Source organism: Centruroides vittatus, unplaced genomic scaffold, assembly GCF_030686945.1.
Source record: "Centruroides vittatus isolate TY-2023 unplaced genomic scaffold, ASM3068694v2 contig_591, whole genome shotgun sequence".
Taxonomy (NCBI): domain Eukaryota; kingdom Metazoa; phylum Arthropoda; class Arachnida; order Scorpiones; family Buthidae; genus Centruroides; species Centruroides vittatus.
The window spans coordinates 68,138-74,137 of NW_027122356.1; positions in this window are offsets into that span (position 1 = coordinate 68,138).

Here is a 6,000-nt window from a genome sequence, read left to right on the forward strand (position 1 = left end):
TCAGACTTAGACGTCAGACAGACGTACTAAAGATCCATCTGACCTATCGGATTGGACTTGACTGGGATGTCGGTGAATCGACACATAACAGCGTTAAAATATATACCGATGGCTCGAAAGACGGTAGCTTAGTAGGAGCTGCGTACTGCGTCTTCTCTGACAGAGTAAAAGTGCACTGTCAGTCGGTCAGACTGAACGAGGAAGCGTCCGTGTTCCAGGCGGAACTGGTGGCTCTGGCGGGAGCGTCCCAGTGGGTCTGAGAACATCCAGGCCCAGAGCCGGTCACGGTTTACTCAGATAGCCAGTCCTTGCTTCAGGCTTTAAGCGATGGATACCACAGAGACGAGTTGGTACAGGAGATCAGAGGCAAGGTACTGTGGGCGAGGCACGAGCGACACGTTGCTTTGAGGTGGGTCCGAGGCCACATCGGGATCCTGGGTAACGAACGTGCCGACCATCTGGCTAAGGCGGGGGCCAGAGGCCCATTTGTAACGAGGACGGTAGAACCCTCGGCAACATACATAAAAGGTACTTTTCTGCAACGATCGATGACATGCTGGCAAGAGAGCTGGACTCAAGAGTGCAGTAGGTAGGCCAACCTATGCCTTTGTGCCTGATGTTGGCCTTACTCCGGTGAGTTTGTGCTGGTGTACAACGCAAATATTGACCGGACACGGGAGGTTTCCCCATTTCAAGTCCAAATTTGGACAAGGAGATGGTAGCTGGGCCTGTAGGTGTCTTCGCGGAGACGCGAGACACTATGTGCTTGACTGTCCTCTAACTGAGGACTTTCGCCTAGGGGCCGACCAGGTCAACTGGAGTATGCCCCCTGAACAAGTGCTTAGAACGCTAGCAGCTAGTAAAAGAAACCTAAAGAAACTAAAGGAATTGATGGTAAAGGTCATGGATCTACTTGACCTTTAGAGATCAGTGGATGCACTAAGCAGGGTGCCCCACTGGGCAGGGTGCCCCTTCTTGTAGGGAGGGTACCCCGCTGTCCAATGACTAAATGTCTGAATGATACTGTTTGAACGATGATTTTTTATAAGTGAGCTAACACTTGACAGAGCAAAGCTAAAATGCAGCACAGACTGCATATATACACACAAAAGTTATGCCAAAGTTAGAGCGTTGGGCCTAAGGGAATGGATGGGAGCCCGGAAGAAGTACTTGGTGGCCCAACTAAAATAGCCTAAGACTACCTTAAGGTACGAGACCAAAGCCTATGATTAAGGCATAGTCTCTTCTAACCCTGTGGTGCCAATAGGTGGGGCAGGGCAAGAGTTTGCTTTATGAGGCTTCTCAGTCACAGTGCCGTGAGGTGCCAGTGGCGTGACCGTACCGTGAAAATAGATTTGACCGGAACGATACTTTTACTGATAGTAAATTTTGTTTTCAATGGATGACAAACTTTTAATTGGAATGGTGCATCAACACGTTGTTCTATTTGATTTATCTCATCCGAAATACATGGACATTGGATACAAAATAAATGTTTCTCTATTTCGTTCAAGAAAATGCATGTTGGGACATCCGAAAATATTTAAAAAATTTAGATTCGTCATCTATTAATTATTTATAAAGAATATGAAACTCCCTTTCTATTGACCTTCTTTTGATGGATGTACCCACGTGCTCTGCTTTCTTGATTGCATTTGGTTTTCTTTTTCATAAAAACATAACTATCGTAGCCAATTCATCCTCAGAAAAGCCAATGACCACTCATCGAGAGCACGAAACAAACACTGTACGGTCACGTCACAGTTGTGTGTAAATGGACCTTCATAAGTTACAAATACGGGATTTATTTATGCACGGAATATTTACCTATGATTTACGTTTGTAAATATTAAAGAAAAACATTTTTTTCTGGTATCCATTCTAATATCTTTTTTTAAGTTTTAATTTTAATAGAAAAGATTTTAAACTTTAACTAATTTTCCGTTCGTAGCGCGTGTCTTTTATCGATAAAGGAAGTTAATTTGGTAGCAAGCATTAGAAGAAGGAAAATGACTTCAAGTAATTTATCTTTTGTGCATTGTTTTCACGATTGAAATAAGAAAATATTATCAATAATAACGGTGATTATGAATCGTTAAAACATCATAATAAAAAAATTATTATAATCACTATTTTCCTACTCGCGACATAGGATGCTGAACATTTTTTTATTTCTTATATTTATGTTACAATCGTACAGGTGTTGTATGGGGCCGAAGTACAAAAGACCCCTTTTTCTACATGTTTTCGCCAAATAAAATATTAATTTGTAACATACGAACTACTAAAGACTGTATAAGGGCTCGTAAGTGGCCAAGAGGTTCTGATTCCTGAACACTGGTATTTTCGTCATTGGTTTGCGCCTTCCAGAAAGGTATCGACAAAACAATTAACTGGGTATTATTCAATGTCTCTTAAGCCTAAATAGAGATTAATTACCAAAGACCTCTCGAAGTCACTTTTTTCAGGTCTTCACGAATAATGTCGAATGGTTAAGCAAATAGCTTCGACTGGCTCTTCTCAGGATAAGCGACTATGCAAAATATAACCTCTATGTTAAAAAGACAAATGAGCTTTCTGTTTAGCTGAAAAAATCCGCAGCCTCCTCGACGACTCTGTTCATAGTAATGACATAAATATGCTTTTGTTAATTTAATTTCATTGAATACAGCAAGGCAACACGTCGGCGATCTGCAAAAGGAAAGAGCTCCCGAAAAGAATTTCTATGAAAACTTTCCTTATTTTGTTGTTAAACACGTGTAGAAAAGCCGGGAAATTCCAGGCTAGTGAAGCGTGAACTTCCACGGATTACGAGTGTTCAGAAATAAGTTTTGTAATATAATACGTGCAGTTAGATTTTGTACATAATGTTAATTCATTCACTTCATTTAGAAGAATTTAATAATGTATTGAGAGTATGACGTAGAATTGATTTGATTGGCAGATCTCATTCATTTATGATGCGCATCCGAAAACTTACTCATTAAATGTAAGTGCGTGTTTCTGATTATTGTAAGTTTCTTAATTACGTTTATTTTAAAATTATAATTAAAATATAAAAATAATGTTGACGAATTTATCGATATTTCAAAATTTGTCTTTCCTTTATTCATAAGGCAGCTTCGAATTATTCATTAAATTACAGCTTATTCGAGTGTGAAATGCATACAAAAGAATAACTAATGCGTGTATAATCAACGTACCTGTACGTAAGTGTATTTAAGTTTTTTGTCTGCGAGTATAAAACGAGGATTAAAATAAATCCGAATTCATATTGTTATCAGCTATAAAGCAATAATGTCTTATGAATTATGCAGGACATCTAACAAAAAAAAAAAAAACTTAATTCGAATATCAAACTTATTACAATTTTATCGATAGTTTCCTTTATTACCAGATGCGTGTTCATGAAATTTACTGAAATAAAATGATATATAATTTTCTAAGAAAAGAATTGATTGTGGAAACAATAGCTATTGAATATTACTGGAATGTCTGATATCATTGCGATAATCACGTCGCAGATCTTTATGATGACGGAAGTCAACTGGGCAAGATAAAAACCTAAAATAGTATGGATAACTGACATTTACGTTTTTATATTTTCGCATGCTGTACATAACAAGTGAAAGTATGGCGTTTGTTTAAAAACGGATCCGATAATTTTAATATTTTTACATTTTTTTTTCGAAAATTTGAAACTTCGAGAAGTGTAAAAAATTAGATGTTTTTCCTGTATGTGTGGATGTTAGTGTGAGTATAGGGGCATTTTGTTCACCCGATTTGAAGCTTAATAGCTCTTGTGGCATTTGTTAGAAATGTCTGAAATTTAGAAGGGAGATTTCGATATTAACTGGATAGATGATATTAAATTTTTGTGCTTAAAGGTCGAAGAGGTGAAAAGATGGAGAGCGGTCGCTTTCCATACCTCGACGGGTATCGAACATAATGAAGATTTTACTATTTATTAACATTTTAAATTTTTAAAAAATGTCATATTTAAAATTAAACTTTTTGCCAATTTATAATAATTAATAATACAAAAAGTTTTTAAAAATCTTATAACAGATGGCGTCGAATACAATTTTCACTTTGGCCGGAAAAGTTACACAACTGGTTGATGGATTTTTCGTGTACAACATTATAAAATAATCAAAAAATTTTATTCAACATAAGTTATTATTTGTACAATATAAGTTTTATAATATAAACGAAAGACACGCAGAATTGTGCTGAAGAATAAAAGACAAATTCATAATTTAAAGATTACTGAGGTTTGATTGGCAGCAGGTTTTCTGAAACGTTTAAATTGTCAACGTTACCAATCTAGGGAATTCCAGCAGGAACAGAATTCCAGGGAATTTTCCCCACATTTTTGAGGTGGTTTTTCTGAGAAATGTTGAGTCTTTTTTCTCACCAACGGTTGGTACCAATTCTGTATTTGGCCGAACCCAGAATGGATATAAAAAGAGGCCCTCAACGGGCATAGAGAGTCGACAAACAAGGCGAAAATAATAAATGTATAGAAAATAGTGCCTATCTTCATCTTTGCTTTTTAAGAAGCACTTTTTATCCCTTTATTATTCGATAAAGCACTTTAAACCGAATTAATATTTCAATTAGTTCCAGCTTTCAAATTTCGAATAATTTCCTCCTTTTATAAATATAACTTCCGCTTAGTATTGTTTTAAAAAGACGAGTAATTTTGCGTACAATAGTAATTTCACCTGATTTTCTTTATATATTAATCTATACACGTGGCGATTGTATAATATTTTTGCGCTTTATATTTTGAATTTAAAAATTTGTTAATTAGAATTTCTTATAATGTATAGCGTATAAGAGAAAAATTATCGAAACTACTGTATTGATGAAATTATATATAAGAAATAAATTTCCATTAAAGAAATTAATTAAAACGTTTAGTTGATTTAAGTATGAATTTTAATGCTGTGTTCCAATTAAAAATAATTGAAGATTCGACTATCGAATATTTTTTATTCGAGGTGTTATGGGCCTATTTATATTAAGTTAAATCGTACAGAAATGTACAGCAATTTTTTGGCCAGCAATGGAATTGTGAGGGCAGCCGGGGGTATAAAGTTGGTTAAACTCCTTTACCACTTAATCGGCTAACTAATCTTACGATCAGTCCTCGGTTGTCGTATGGGATGGCACTATGAATGATATAATATAAATACGTAGATTGGCGATCGTAAAATGATATCTCCTGTCAGGACATGACATCAGGTAATCAGTTTTCTAAAGCGGATTACCACGCGTACTTCTATTAATAAATTCTATGACGTCCGAATTATATATAGGAATGACTTCTATTTATTTCTATTTATAGGATCTATCGACGATTGCATTTAACATAGTAAGATTTAAAATCTATGAGTGAAGCGAGACGATAATGAATGAGGTTAATTCTTATAACAAATAACAAAATTTATTTATATCTAATAAAATGAAAATACAAATAAAGTACAAATGAAATGATTATACGGTAAATGGAATATAAAGGAAGAATTCTAAACCTATCTATCTTGATCTACTTATTTCGCGGAGAGAGAGAGAGTTTACATCAATATAATTATACTACCTTCACTTAGGTTTGATCTTCTTTAATGCGGTAGCTTTATACTTAAAGAGGATCTTAAGGAGTAAAGAATATGCGGAGGTATCTAACTTGTATGGTCAATTCTGGTATCTTCTGATCTCCCAGGAACTGCGCGAAAAGGAGCGAAAATCGTCCCTTTTTATAGAGACGACCTAGTGGCGTGTGCAAAGGCCGCTCCTCACTTACCATTAAAGTCGGCCGTAAGATATGAAATTAACTTCCTTTCAAAATTGAAAGTACTGTACATCCGTTGATTTTAAAATTTATAAAATGAATTCATTTTAGAATAATTTAAAATAATCGATCGCCTAATAAAATTAATCTTTCTAAACCGTGGATTTCACAGAATATTTGCAGAAGTATTAATGGCCCTTTAT